At 42.6% G+C, this 15,718-nt stretch overlaps 1 pseudogene across 1 annotated transcript in view; it reads left to right on the top strand.

The window, feature by feature from the left end:
* Window positions 1-209: 209 nt before the first annotated feature.
* Window positions 210-15,718, top strand: part of LOC307188193 (RAD52 motif-containing protein 1-like) — a 28,058-nt pseudogene continuing 12,549 nt past the window's right edge. Inside the window, exons 1-9 of the transcript XR_013831745.1 lie at window positions 210-491; window positions 871-1,050; window positions 4,182-4,304; window positions 4,680-4,848; window positions 5,806-6,345; window positions 7,548-7,749; window positions 9,091-9,240; window positions 9,897-10,110; window positions 15,280-15,359. The product of XR_013831745.1 is annotated as an RAD52 motif-containing protein 1-like (transcript). The remainder of the gene's footprint in view (window positions 492-870; window positions 1,051-4,181; window positions 4,305-4,679; window positions 4,849-5,805; window positions 6,346-7,547; window positions 7,750-9,090; window positions 9,241-9,896; window positions 10,111-15,279; window positions 15,360-15,718) is intronic.

Genomic DNA, 15,718 nt, shown 5'->3' with positions numbered 1-15,718 from the left:
CTGCAAATGAGAACTTATTGATATAGTGCCTCACAGTTTGTAAACTGATTTTATATACATTAGGTCTCAAGTACCCTTTGTCTTATAGGACAAGTGTAAATATATTTTTGTTTATTTTGTTTGTTTCCGCAATTTTATAAAGAGTACAAGTGATGCTGTTTTATGTCCTATTTGGAGCCTGAGAGTTTCTGGTTCCATAAGCAGAAGCTGCTACCTAGCCCTCCTAATGGAATGGAGAGCTAGTTTATTCTTAGACTGTCCAGCTCTGAGCTTGCTCTGAATCTCAAGCTTTTCTATCTACAAAACACTCAGGGCCTTTCAACTATTTTTCTATATATTAGATTTATTGGCACTAAGTATTTAAAAAGCGCAGGTGCACGTGCGGTGACGGTGGGATGGTGCAGTTGGTACCTTTTGCGGTTCCCATCGGGGGTGACAAAACCTTGCTGGTGTGGGAGCTGAGCTCTGGACCCACGGCGGAGGCCTTGCAAGTGAGACGAGTTGGAGCGGAGGGCTGGGTGGAGGAAGCCGCCCTGCGCCCCAGTAACTGGGCGCCCCGGGGTACTGCTTCAGCACCTCATCTGCCTGTGGTCTCCGCTGAGAGGAATCTTAGTTCTAGAGACGACCTGAGCAGTCAGCTCACCCCCATAGATTTTTGAGAGATAGTTCCCAACAGACGGCATTGCCTCCTAATATACTCGAAACTTAGGATTTCAGAGGGAAACTTGTTCATGAAATGAGAAGTATTCGGAGTAGCAGGCTCACCACAGTTGCCTGTGGCGAAAGGCTGGGGGAATATAAGGGAATGGGCGGTTTGGTTTCCTTGGCCTGAAATTTCCTGCACTTACTTAGCGTAGGACCACCCTAAAGCATTCTCTGTTCACAGTCTTCTCACAGTTTTGCGTTCTGTATTCGGTCCCAGTCTTCCCAAATGCAGCAGTGGGTGGTCCTGGGTTCTATGCCATCATCAAGTTTTATTCAGCAAGGGATGCCCACAGAGCCCAAAAGGCGTGTGACCAGAAGCAGCTTTTTCACACATCTCCAGTGAAGGTGGGTCCAAATGTGGAATTCCTCACTCTACTGGGATGAAGTGCTGAATTTAAAACTAATAGGCCATCGGGAATTCCCTAGCCGTCCAGTGGTTAGGACTCTGCACTTTCACTGCTGAGGGCCCGGGTTCAATCCCTGGTCTGGAAACTAAGATCCCAGGGGGAAAAAACAAAACAAAACTGGCCAGCGTTTGTACAGCACTGTGGTGTACAGAATGCTCTCAGATGCACTGCTCCACTGATCCCCCAGTTCCCCAGTTGTTTCTTTCCTTTTGTTTTAGGTGAAGAAACTCGAACTCAGGACGGTTAAGTGACTTACTTAAGGTTCATGACAGTAAATGTGGAAACTAGAGGCCAAACCATAACTTAACTGATGTTAAACCCCACGTCATTTTATGCTGCCCCTTAATTTAAGAAATCTTCACAAGAATCTTCCTTATATATACATTTATGTGGATTTTAAGTGTGTGAGGGTGACAAATTTTTAATAATTAATTAATTATTTATTTCTGGCTGCGTTGGGTCTCGTTGCTGCGCGCCGGCTTTCTCTATTTGCGGCGCGCGGAGTTTGCTCTTCGTTGCGGTGCGTGGGCTTCTTATCGCAACGGCTTCTCTTGTTGCGGAGCGTGGGTTCTAGGCACGCGGGCTTCAGTAGTTGTGCCTCACGGGCTCTAGAGCACAGGCTCAGTAGTTGTGGCACACGGGCTTAGTTGCTCTACGGCATGTGGCATCTTCCCGGATAAGGATCAAACCCGTGTCACCTGCATTGGCACCCAGAGTCTTAACCAGTGTGCCAACAGGGAAGTCCCGAGCTTGATAAACTTTTGTCAGATGTAAGATAAAGGAGGCTACATCATCATCATCACTCTCAAACTGCCTATTAAGAACTCACTTCAGATTCCAGAAAAGGGTTAAATATTCTTTAATGCATTCTAGAAACCTTATTACATATCAACATGCCATCCAATTTTACTTTCCCAGAATTAACATTTCATTATGTTAAGGACCTTTCCAATTCCTCTGAATAGGTGAGTGAGGCTTAGGTTTCCCAGACCTTTCCCTTTATAATTGTGTTTCTTCGCTGATTGGCTTCTTGCTCTGGCTACTTCCTACTGACCTTGCTGCCTCTTCTCACCCATATTTCTTTACTCACTGATTTCACCTTTATTGAATCTGAGAACTCCCCTCAGATGGGACTCCATGTACACTGCCTCCCACTTCTGTACCCTGATTAACACCCTCTTCAATCCTGGCTGTACTCCCTGAGATTGAAATCATTTTGTGTCAGACATTCTTTAATTTGCGGACCCTGCGACCATTTCACATACCACTCAGATATTACAGATGGTCCTGGAAAGATTATGAAACAGTTACTTGGTATCAGTTGTGAGTAATGAGTTCTTTTCTTATATTGGACATTAAGACCATTCCATAAGTGTAGGTTGTGAGATTTTCACAGCATAAAGCCCGTCACTGATAGAGTAATGAAGAAAATGTTCTCCAAGTCACTATATAGTTGAGAGGAACGGGCGTTCGTATTAGATTTCTATATTTAATGCAGAGCTTTACTTTACTACCCACAGCCCCGAAATTTTTCCCTACTTTACTTATGCGTTCTTTTTCAATTTTATTTATTTATTTATTTGCTTGCTTGCACCGGGTCTCAGTTGCAGCAGGTGGGCTACTTAGTTGCGGCTCAAGGGCTCGCCAGTTGTGGCATGTGGGCTCCCCAGTTGCAGCAGGCAGGCTCCTTTAGTTTTGGCTTGAAGGCTCCTTAAATGTGGTATGCGAACTCTTAGTTGCAACATGCATGTGAGACCTAGTTCCCTGACCGGGGATTGAACCTGGGCCCCCTGCATTGGGATAACGGAATGTTAACCACTGCACCAGCACGGAAGTTCCAATTATTGGCCTTTTATTCATTGGCAGGTATCCTCCTATCTTTTATCCCCTGTGTTTTTTATAAATACAGAAAAGAGAATAACATCTTAAAATAAAATGAAGGAAAGGCGTAATGTATCTGAATTTTTCTCAGTAGCATGAAGGGAAAGGTTTGCCAGCAACTACTGTGGCAAGGTTATCCCAGATGTCAACTGTCTCTACTACCCAGGGGCTCAGAGCCCTTCTGAAGCTTCCTAATTGTCCAGGGCAGCTCCATTATGACTCACCGTACAGGACCTAGCCAGCCATGCGACACTCAACATTTAAAAATTAATCTTCATTTCTCCTTCCCAGCAGGCAGCTTCAGTTGGAGAAAGTAATTTCATTTTCTTATGTACTCATTCATTCACTCAGTCAGCAGACCATCACTCCTCTATTATATGCCAAGATTTATTCCTCTTTCTGGTAAGAAGGAAAGAATAATATATGGTTCCTTCAAGCACTTAAGGAGCTCATAAACTAGTGACAGAGGAGGATGCACAAACAAATCAATAATGAATTAACAATGCTTTGATTTTGTTTGTATTATTTGAATTTTTATGACTAAATTTATAAACTACACCCTGTTCAAAATGGAAATAGACGTTTAAGAAAGAAGTAGTGATGTAAAAAATCCACAGTAATATGTAAGTCCTTAGAGAGTTAAGACTGGAAATATTTGTACTCTCAAAGAAGCATGTTAATGCAGATGAATCTCTAATTCTTTTGGTTGCTTTATTTACTTTTATAGAGTTATACATATTCGCTGTTCTAACAGGGGTTAATAACTTGAGGAGGGGTTGCTACAGATTAAGGTCCTAATTCAGTGGCAGGTCCATCTTGTCTCCTCTTCAGGTCATATTCTCAAGCAGGAGCTACAGGATGAAACGACTAAAACAGTCCATTCCTTTCCTTACCCTCAACCCCATAATAGGCTTCTGCTGGGTTTCCTTGGTTGCTTTCATCATCACTTTCACCACCGGAGGTCAGAGAACCTTCTGGATAATCAGGGGCCCTGGAAATGATGCAGAAAAGTACTGACTTAAAAATAATAAATAACATGTATTTAGGGCTCACTGTGAACTCATTGCTTAAAATGTCCTCCTTAATCTTCACAAACACTCTATGAAATTGGTATTGATAAGTCTCAGGTATATCCAAAATAAGTCTCTATGTAGGGTTGTGATATTTTTAGGTCTTTTATGTCTTTAGGTTCATCTCGGCACCAGACAGAAGGCGGTACATCATAATACGCTTGCCCTAAACAGCTCCAGATGCCAAGAATTGGCAAATTAATACTTTGGTTTCCATGGGTGGTCAAAAAGGATCATCAAGGTAAACTCTGTAGACTTTCTTTGACTAACCAGACTCCTTCCAACATTGAACTCCTAGACTTTAGAGAGAAGAATAGAACAGGGCTTTGGGGAGGAGATGTGAGAGGCTTCCACATGGAAGTATCTGAGCATTGGCCTGCCACCTAGAGTTAGTGATAATTTCAATGACTTGGATGGTGGTGTCCATAATTTTCTCTAGTATTTGTTTGGTATATAATAAAAAATAGTTGTCCATATCTAGTCATTCATTTGCAAGTTCCACTTGATTTTTAAGCTATAGCATACCTAAACTATTACCTGGGATAGCTGGAGTTTAGTTTTTATTTCTAACAACAGAATATGTTGAAGTCTAGCCTTTAATTCAAAATCCTAACAGCTTCAGGATCTTTCTGACCTTGAAGAAAGGGAAAATGAAGATATTGTGACACCACTTCAGAAGCGAAGCCTGAAGCTCTTTTGTGCTTTAGAGGTGGTGTTGACCTCCCACGAGTGCAGGAGTCCTGGAGTTGTCATGGCTGAGGAACCTTTGGATAAGTTGGAGGAAGGTCTGTTTTCCAGTATGTGTGTGTGTGGGGAGGTGAGGGAGTGGGATTTCTCTTTTTTCCTTTCTTTCTGAAACTCCACTTTTCAGATACATCATCACCTTTGCTAAGGAACTAAAGCCCTGGGCAGAATTTTTCTGCCCGACAATATAGGTTTTTATCTTAGGCAATACCTGACAGCACCTTAAACTTAGAATTTTAGAACTGACTGCCTGCCAAGAAGCTTAGGAGGAGGGAAAATTAGTTATTATTAGTATTTTTTTTGTTAATAATTTGTTTTGCGCTAAAATAATCCTTCAAATACACGTGTCTTCTGGCCTTCAGTTATCCCAACAAAATCATTGTCTGAAGATTGAAATAAACTCATGTGTAAATGTTCAGTCCTTTGCCTCCTATAGAAGGGCCTGAGCATAAAGAGTAAATGTAGATCCCTAGAAAGGGGATTCCGATTGGTACTGAGTTTATTCCTAGAATCCATGGCACTTGGGCTTAGGGTTTTAAGTCAGAGGCAGGGCTGTTAGCGAATGGAGTGGAGGAGGCTCCACCATCCACCTGAGTGGGTGATGGTTGAGGACAGGCCAGATCATCTGCTCTACAACCAAATCTACCTCACTGTATGAATCCAGCCCTTTACGCACACGAGAGCAGTGTCTGTAGCAGTGTAGCCTCAGCTTGTCCATTTGAAATCTGTGAGTAATATGAGATTTGTGGCACGTTCTTGGTTTGCATTTGCCATGGAGTATTTTAGGAACTTCCAGAATAGATCTGAGCAGTAAAAATGTGCCATGCCAGGGTATACCTGCAACAGAGACATTCACCCGTACCCCAGTGTTGTTCCTGCCCTTAATCACTAAGGTAATGTTCTAAGAATCACAGATGCATTTTTAGTTTTAAACATATAACCTAGAAATCAGTTATTCATATAGGCATTTTAAATTCATCTGTTTTGGTTGGATTTAGGGTCATTATCATTCCTTATGTAAAGGAAGGTAACCCAGAAGCTTGCTATTCAGAAAGCTATGACAGATGCATCCAGAAACTGCTGATTGTGGTTTTAGGTAAGACCTTTTTGATTGTCGTTGAAGTGCTTCAGTTTCAGTGAGCAAATAAACTTATTTGAAAAGTTAATTGGATGAAAATAATGTTTATCTAAAACATTACATATTCTTTCATTCATCAGATGCTTTCACAGCAACAGTTTTAAATTTGTTCTTTGTGGCATTTAAGAGAAGAACGACAGCAAATATTATTGTCCCCAGTGTTTAGATGTAGAATGACTTGCCTCAGTTCATACAGAAAGTGTTTGATCCATTTCTTCCTCAATTGCTTGCTTATCATACAGAATAGTGTAATGATTTATAAGCCTTGGACACCTGTGTTTGAGTCCTAACATTGTCTCTTAGATTTTGTTGTTGTTGTTGCAATTTTAGGTTTTTCCAGCCAGAGACATTGGAAGGTATTTAATATCTCTAAGCTGCAATTTCTTTATCTGCATATCGGGTTAGTAATTCAGTTTACTACCAAATGGGGAATATTGTAAGAGTAAATGAGATGATGAATGTAAAAAGCTTAGAACTATGCCTGAAACATAGTAAGCAGACAAAATATATTGACTATTATTATTATCATTGTTATTTTCTTGTTGAAAAGTTTATTAGATTATGTTTTTGGAATCAATTTAATTTCAGTCTTCATTTCTGATATATTGGGTGAGTATGATTCTTATATAATAATCGGCTACGTTTTTGTGAGCCTTGAAACTGGTCATGCTATTGAATAGCATTGATTCTGTTCCCTATCGAGTTATACAGCAGTGAGAATGTCACAGGCTGGCCCAAAGGACACATTATGATTAGTAGATTCCCGGAACAGAATTGCTCCCCTGCTTCACAGCCCTGCAGGCTTAGAGACTGAGAAATCCTCGCTAAGTTGTCCGAGACCTTATTTGCTTGTAAGAGTTGACCCTGGATTGGTCTTGGTCTTCCAGCCTGGGTAGTCCTTCCAGTGAAGTTTGACTTCCCTGGTTATCAGACAGAATCTCCATCAGCTGTCAACTCTGGGTAACAACTTTTAAGAACCAAACTAAATGACTGGGTTGTTTGTGCCTAATATGCCAAGGTACTCCTTATATGTAACCAAAACTCCTTAGACCAAAAAGCCTGGTTCTCTAGCTTGCCTCGAGGAAAGCTGTATTGTCCAAACGGTACATGGGCTAGTTTCTACCAGTAGAGTGTTCAAATGCTCTCTCTCTCTGCTCCAAAGCTTTGTTCATTGTATCTGGTATAAGTTTGGTCCCAAGGAGTAGGCACTTGCCTTGCTTCTAATGGGAAGTATCTATTATAGTCCAGTGGTATCTATCCCAGGTTTGAACTCATTTTGATCCCCACCTAATGCCTTCCTATTTAATTGTATTGTGATTGAATATTTTTGTTTCCACAGCTTTTAATTTCTATGTCCTTATTCCTTAGGTCATATTTCCAAGATCATAAAGTTTTTGAACCAAAGTTGATACTTCTTATATATGTTTTCACAAATAATTATAATAAAAACTGTAGTGTCAGATGAGGGAACTTCTAGGAGAATGCTCTTATTTTCTGCTTTTAGAAATCAAAAGAATGTCTAATTATTGGGTGCTACCATTGTATACAGGAAGTTTTAGAACAAGAAAACTTCTGAATTGATCGTTGTTAACTTTATTTCAGAAAGTGGTAAAACAGGTGTTGCATATAGACCCTGTGAAGAGGTCACAGATGCTGGAACCGAAGAGGAACGACAGGGTTTAATTCAAGTATGTGGAGATAAAAGCTCAAGGGGTACACAGCCAGTGGAGCCATAATTCAAAACACCCAGCAGGATTTGGAAGACTTCAGCATATCTATTCAGTTCTGTCTTCCTTAGGAAAAGGTGAAACTCTGAAACTGCTTTTGAGGCAGGGAATTTCTAGGACTTTTCCAAGTCCAGCGCCTTGGCTCTGGCCCCTTACTTGAAGTTTGGAGAGCAGGATTGAGGGCCACCAGTGTACGTCTATGGTTGTGGACACAGGAGAAGACACAGGACTTTTAGAAATCCCCTCAAATAGAATTGCAGGGATTTGGAAACAAAGTAACTATGGTCTTAAGTGTGATTATGCTACACTATTTAAAAACTATTCATGCCTTTCAAGTAAGGTATATTACCCAGATCTCAGCATCTCATATATATCTTGTGTTAAATATTTTGCCAAAGAACCTTTCTGTAAACCAGTTATATGGATGCCTCGAATTAGGGCTTAAGTAATTTCAATGTAATTTCGGAAAGAAAACATTAATGTACTGCATATAGGATTTTTATTTAAAAGGAGCAAAATATGTGTTTCATGTCATTGAGAGCTAATTTTTGGCTAGATTTCTGATTACTTAACTCACCCCAATGTTGCAAAGTTTGTTTGGAAGGGAAGAAAGTAGAGAAAGAAAAGCTGGTTATGTTTTGAAAAATGGAAAAATTTTGAAAGTTTTTTCCTGTACAAAATAATTATTTTAATTCAATTTAAATCAGTCAAGGAAACTTGAAACGTATCCATGTTTGGGCTTTAAGAAGTCTAGTTTCCTATGAAATGTGAGAGGAAAGGGTTCCGTATTGATACTAAAGATTTTGGAAACCTGATTATAACAACAGATCCACTCCTAAATGAGGCCAATCTTGGAATCAGTTCCATTTAGAAACCATTATGTTCTAGGCACTGGAAATAAGATGAAGCTCCTTCTCTCTTGGAGTTTAGGTGTTAAAGGTGTACCAGACAATTAAAAAGGACTAAAATTAAATAGATTATGAAAAGGAATGTGAAGAAATTAAACTGTGTGCTAGTTCCAGTATTTCAAGAAAATTACTTAACATGCTGACTTTAACATTCTAAGTGTCTTCTCCATGTGTGCACACAGGGTAGACCTGTGGAAAGTGACACTGTAGTTTTTTCTAGATTAATGGCTCTGTTGAGACAAGGTGGGATGGGGGAAGTTTTCCCATGCTAATGTAAAGGGCCATTCACTTGGTTTTAGACTCTGTTTCCCAGAATGAATTGCTCACCTGCCCCAAAGCCCTTCTATAGAAGTTCTGGAGTCATCCCTGATTCAGTGGTGACCCCTAATAACAGAGTGGTGTTTGAATAATGAGACGTGAATCCTGAGAGTTTGGAGGAAATGGCAACATTTTCGAATAATTATAAGGTGTGTTCCCCTCCCGCCACCCTTACTGGTGCTCATTTTGCAGGTCAGCTACTTTTCTTGTCAGCCGTGTGGCCAAAGGGAGGAAGAATGTCTCTCAGACTTCAGCTTTGAGGAGGAAGAGTTCAGATTGCCAGAATTGGACTAGCACTTTTGAATTTCCCAGAATGCCAGGTCCTGTGGTTTCCTTGGGAAGGTCTGAATCCTTCCCACCACCCCTGCACCCCTGGGATGCTGGAGTTTGGGGCCACTCGGTTCTGCAGCCCAGTCCCGCCTCATTGTTTGCGGCCAGGGAGCGCAGGGCGGGGCTGGGAAGAGGGCCCGGTGGGAGGTAATTGTTGCCTTTGCAAGGGGAAGGATGGCTTGCGCCCTGGGGAATCTGGGAAAAAGTCCCACTGTGGTGGCGCGGATTGGATCTACGCACAAGGCTAATAACGGTGGCGTCACTAAAGACGTCATAACGAGTGGAACGTTAGGCGGGGGCGGGGCGCGCTGTTGCTAACGTGAGCTGTCGCATCAGCGCTGGCATAGCGGTTCAGCTCGGAAGCAGGATGTGGCTCCGGCTCCTCAGTGGCCTGGGTCACTGCCCCTGGAGCCGCCGCATGTTATGTCCCGGCTGCGCCTTTGGTTGCCACGGCTCTTCCTCACGTGGGAACAACTATGGCTTCTAGTGCAGGCAGTTCAGCCTCCGGAGTGGGCCCTGGGCCCCGTGCAGGTGACCCCCAACCCCGCGCGGCTGACAGAAGCTTGGTCTTCACAAGCCTCAGAACCCCTCCCAAATTGTCCCATGCTCTTACACCCCTGACAGAAGCCGTGGGCTTTAACTGCGTAACGTCCTTGTCTCCAGTGCAGATGTTGGCCCCGCCTCATCAGGAGTTGACTGAGACTGAGGTTCCATACCCGGACACGGATTCGGTTGGAGAGCTGCCTACAGGGCCAGATCAGTTTGCTGTTCCACATCAGGATCTGAATAACAAGCAAACCCAACATCAAAAGCTCCCAGAGGCAGTTCCAGTGCTCGACTGGGATCAGAATCAGTCCTTGGTTCTCCTTTCTCGACACAAAAGTAAGGCTAAGCACATAGCTCTAGATGAGGCTGAAGGTCACCAATCATTTGAAATACTTGTTCCACCTCTAGGTAGTAAGAGCTCAAAACCAATGAAGTTTATTGGTTCACCCCAAACCTGAAGAAAGATCTAGTTCAGCATCAACAGCTTGCCAAAGTTGTTGGAACTACAGGCCAATTTCAAAAAAAGCACTCAGGGTCTAGAACAACAGTTGCAGGGTGACTATTTAGATCCCAGTATGGATGCCATTTACCCTGAGGAGAGCCTACCTAGGGATTTTTTGGGAGCCCAGATAAAACTATGGAGCCCCCAGAGGAAGCTGAAATTTCTCCATCCCAGCAGGAGGCCAAAATCCTCATCCAGAGCTCACTGAGGAGGCTGAATCTTTACCCCAGCACAGCCTCCTGCTCCGCATCCACAAACCCCTGAGGAGGTTGAATCTTTTCCAATCTTTCAATCTTTTGAAGTTCTGCTGCTTTTCCTGTACTTTAAAGGAGACTCCAATCTACCTCTTGAAACCTGTTCCCTGCAATTCTGCGTTGGTTTCAAATCCTCTTCTTTGCCTTACCTCAATATATTTTTCGACAATAGTTGTCCTTTATAACTCTCCAGGTTTGTGAATTGCAGTGCCCCTGAGCTCCATTTTTCAACTCGCTTTTTTGTGAGCTGGCCTGAAAACCTCAGGATTGCTTCAGGCCCTATTCTGGTTCTGGGGCGGCAGGCTGAGCCTTTGGTTAATTATTCCTCCTGATGGGAAATTAGAGTGACATGTGCGTGACGAAACACCTACAGCTATTCTCTCATTGGTTCCCCCTCATCCCGTTCATCCTACGCACTAATTGCAGACTGCGAAACAGGAGGTTAAAGGCGCTGACTCTCCAGATGGGGAGATTGTCAGTAAAGCGGCTGGAATGGCGAACCCGAGCACAAGGAGAGGAAAAATGAGGCGCGTTTTAGAAACTGTTCCTGATCACACGGTGTACCATCCTCTGGGTTTCCCAGCATGTGTTAGCTGTAGGAAGATTCCCTTAAACTTGGAGAGCTGGGACCCATGGAATGGGGAGCACGCCGTATTGCTTTAAAGGGTCTGCATTAGCTCAACCAACCTCACCAATCCTCTCAGCCCAAAGTGTCCATCCTTATGTCTCATCCAGCTGTGGGTGTAGATATGGTCAATCCAGGATGAATCACAGCCCTTGAACGAATTTTATAAGAATTTCTCTCTCTTTCGCTGTCTTTTTGTTTCTTTTTTTTTGAAATTTATTTTTATTATGGCGTTTACCTGATTTTCAAGCTGTGTTTATGCCACTCTACACACACTTGATTCCCTGAAGGAGACATATGACTAAATAGGTTTTAAGATTCTTAGTAGTCACATATATTCCTCTGCGGTGCATAGGAGATGTTGAGTCCAGTTCACTGAGCAGAGTATAGGTCTTGTCTATTACATATTTGGTTTATGGAACGGTATATGTGCTAACTTCAAACTCTGGTTTTATGCATCACCCCACCTCACCTTTCCCATTAAGCAGGCATAAGTGAGTTTTCTAAATGTGTGACTCTGTTCTGTTTTGTAATTCAGCTCATGTGTAGCCATGTTTACATTCCCTCTATAAGTGATATCTTATGATAAGTTTCTTTTTCTGTGTGACTTCTTTCACTTAGAATCATCGTACCTAAATGTACTCATTATGCTGCTGCTGGCCTTATGAAACTGATTTCATGGCTGAGTGATATTCCATTCTACATAAGTACCTCAACTTCTTTATCCATTTTTCTCTTTCCTGGGATATTTAAGGTGTACCGAAGTCGAGGATTTTGTAAACATAGGAGCCCTAAACTGGGGGTGGCTGTGTCTTGTTGATTTTTAGTTTTCCCAAGATATATGTCCATGAGTGGAAGTGCTCTATGCTCTGTAGCTCTGTTTTTTTCATGTTTGAGGAAACAGCGTACACTTCTCCACAGTGGCTGTTGGCAATTTAAATCCCACCCATCAGGTTAACAAGGCTCCCTGTTCTCCATGGCCTGTCCTGCCTCTCTGGTTTTTAAACTATTTTCGGATGGCCCTTTGGACTGGTGGGAGAGACACTTCTTTGTTGTGCGGATTTGCATTGCCCGCTTGACTGGTTGGCCAAAAAGGGCGTATGCGTTTCTTCCTGAATATATTCAGGAAGAAACGCATACGCCCTTTTTGGCCAACTGCATCATTGTCGAAGGTCTGCCGCTTTTCATGTGCTTTAAAGGCGACTCCCATCTACCTCCTGAAAACTGTTTCCTGCAATTCTTCCTTCCTTTCAAATCCTCTTCGTTGCCTTACCTCAAGATATTTTTGGACTATAGTTATCACTTATAACCCTGCTGGTTTGTGAATTGCAGTGTCCCTGAGCTCCTTTCTTCAACTCGCTTTCTTTTTAGCTGGCCGCAAAACCGCAGGATTGCTTCAGGCCCTATTCTGGTTCCGGGGCGGCAGGCTGAGCCGTTGGTTAATTCTTCCTCCTGATGGGAAATTAGAGTAACATGTTCCCGTGCAAACACCTACAGCTATTCTCTCATTGGTTTCCCCTCATCCCGTTCACCCTCCGCACTAATTGCAGACGGTGTGAAACAGGAGGTTAAAGGTGCTGACTCTCCAAATGGGGAGATTGTTAGTAAAGCGGCTGGAATGGCGAACCCGAGCAGCAGGAGAGGAAAAATGAGGTGCGTCTTAGAAACCTTTCCCAGTCACACGGTGTACCATCACTCTGGGTTTCCCATGCATGTTTTAACTGTAGGAAGATTCCCTTAAACCTGGACAGTTGGGACCCATGGAATGGGTAGCACTCAGTGTTGCTTTAAAAGGTCTGCATTTGCTCAGCCAGCCTCAGCAATCCTCTCACCCCAAAGTGTCCAGCCTTATATCTCATTCAGATGTGGGTGTAGATAAGGTCAATTCAGCGTGCATCACAGCCTCTGAACGAATTTTGTCGGAGGTTCTCTCTCTTTCACTCTCTTTGTGTTTTTTTGTTTTTTGAAATTTATATTTATAATGGGGTTTAGCTGATTTTCACTGCAGTGTTTATGCCTCTCTACACACACTTGATTCCCTTACGGAGACATACCAATACATAGGTTTTAAGATTCTTACTAGTCACATATATTCCTCTGTGGTGCATAGGGGGTGTTGAGTCCAGTTCACTGAGCAAAGAGTAGGTCTTGTCTATTACATATTTGGTTTATGGAATGGTATCTGTGCTAACTTCAAACTCTGGTTGTATGCATTCCCCAACCTCACCTTTCCCCGTAAGCAGGCATAAGTGCATTTTCTAAATGTGTGACTCTGTTCCGTTTTGTAATTCAGCTCATGTGTAGCCATGTTTACATTCCCTCTCTAAGTGATATCTTATGATAAGTTTCTTTTTCTGTGTGACTTCTTTCACTTAGAATCATCGTACCTAAATCCACTCATTATTCTGCTACTTGCCTTATGACATTGATTTCATGGCTGAGTGATATTCCGTTGTACATAAGTACCACAAATTCTTTAACCATTTTTCTCTTTCCTGGGGCATTTAAGGTGTACCGAAGTCGAGGTTCTTGTAAACAGAGCAGCCCTATAGTTTGGGGTGGCTCTGTCTTGTTGATTTTTAGGTTTCCCACGATATACGCCCATGAGTGGAAGTACCCTATGCTCTGTAGCTCTGTCTTTTAGATATTTTAGGAAATACCATACACTTCTCCAGAGTGGCTGTTGGCAGTTTCCATCCCGCCCATGAACATAACAAAGGTCCCTGTTCTCCCTGGCCTGTCCTGCCTTTCTGGTTTTTACACTTTTTTTCCGGCCCTTTTGACCGGTGGGAAGTGAGACTTCTTTGTTGTGCAAATTTGCATTGCCCGCTTGCTTGGTTGGCCAAAAAGGGCGTATGCGTTTTTTCCTGAATATATTCAGGAAAAAACTCATACGCCCTTTTTGGCCAACTGCATCATTGTCAAAGTTCTGCCTCTTTTCATGTGCTTTAAAGGCGACTCCAATCTACCTCTTGAAATCTGTTTCATGCAATTCTGCCTTCCTTTCATATCCTCTTCGTTGCCTTACCTCAATATATTTTTGGACGATAGTTGTCCTTTATAACTCTGCAGGTTTGTGAATTGCAGTGCCCCTGAGCTCCATTTTTCAACTCGCTTTTTTGTGAGCTGGCCACAAAACCGCAGGATTGCTACAGGCCCTATTCTGGTTCCCGGGTGGCAAGCTGAGCCTTTGGTTAATTCTTCTTCCTGATGGGAAATTAGCATGACATGTGCCTGTCCAAACACCTACAGCTAGTCTCTCAGTCGTTCCCTCTCTTCCCGTTCATCGTCCGTACACATTCCAAACTGTGCGAAACAGGAGGTTAAAGGTGCTGATTCTCCAAGTGGGGAGGTTGTTAGTAAAGCGGCTGGAATGGCGAACCCGAGCACCAGTAGATGAAAAACGAGGTGCGTTTTAGAAACCTTTGCGGATCTCACGGTGTACCATCCTTTGGGTTTCCAATGCATGTTTTAGCTGTAGGAAGATTCCCTTGATACTGGAGAGTTGGGACCCATGGAATGGGTATCCCGCAGTATTACTTTAATGGGTTGGCATTTGCTCACCCAACCTCACCAATCCTCTCAGACCCAAGAGTTTCCAACTTTATGTGTCTTGCAGCTGTGGGTGTAGATGTGGTCAATCCAGGTTGCATCACCACCCCTGAACGAATTTTGTACGAGTTTCTCTCTATTTCACTATTTTTCTTTTTTTTTGTAATTGATGTTTATAATGGGGTTTAGCTGATTTTTGATGCTGTGTTTATGCCGCTTCACACCCACTTGATACACTTACAGAGAGAAATCAATAAATATTTTTAAGATTCTTATTACACATATATATTATTCTGCGGCGAATAGGGTGTGTTGAGTCCAGTTTATTGAGCAATGAGCAGGTCTCGTCTATTACATATTTGGTTGATGGCACGGTATCTGTGCTAATTTCAAACTCCTGTTTTATGCATCACCCCACCTCAGCTTTCCCCTTAAGCAGCCATAAGTGCTTTTTCTAAATGTGTGACTCTGTTCTGTTTTGTAATTCAGTTCATGTGTAGCCATGTTTACATTCCCTCTATAAGTGATATCTTATGACAAGTTTCTTTTTCTATGTGACTTATTTCACTTAGAATCATCGCCTAAATCCACACATTATGCGGCTACTGGCCTTATGACATTGATTTCCTCGCTGAGTGATATTCCATTGTACGTAAGTACTGCAACTTGTTTATCCATTTTCCTCTTTCGTGGGATATTGAAGTTGTACCCGAGTCGAAATTCTTGTCAACAGAGCAGCCCTAGACTTTGGGGTGCCTGTGTCCTGTCGATTTTTGGTTTTCCCAGGTATACGCCCATGTTGGAAGTACCCTATGCTCTGTAGCTCTGTTTTTTAGATGTTTTAGGAAACACCATACACTTCTTCAGAGTGGTTATTTGCAATTTACATACGGCCTATCAGCGTAACAGGGCTCCCTTTTCTCCATGGCTTGTCCTGCATTTGTGGTTTTTACACATTTTCTGGAAGGCCCTTTTGACTGATGCGTAGTGAGACTTCTTTGTAGTGTGGAT

This window comes from Stenella coeruleoalba, assembly GCF_951394435.1.
Source record: "Stenella coeruleoalba genome assembly, chromosome: 6".
In the NCBI taxonomy this organism is placed as follows: Eukaryota; Metazoa; Chordata; class Mammalia; order Artiodactyla; family Delphinidae; genus Stenella; species Stenella coeruleoalba.
This window is presented reverse-complemented; position numbering and strand designations above follow the sequence as displayed.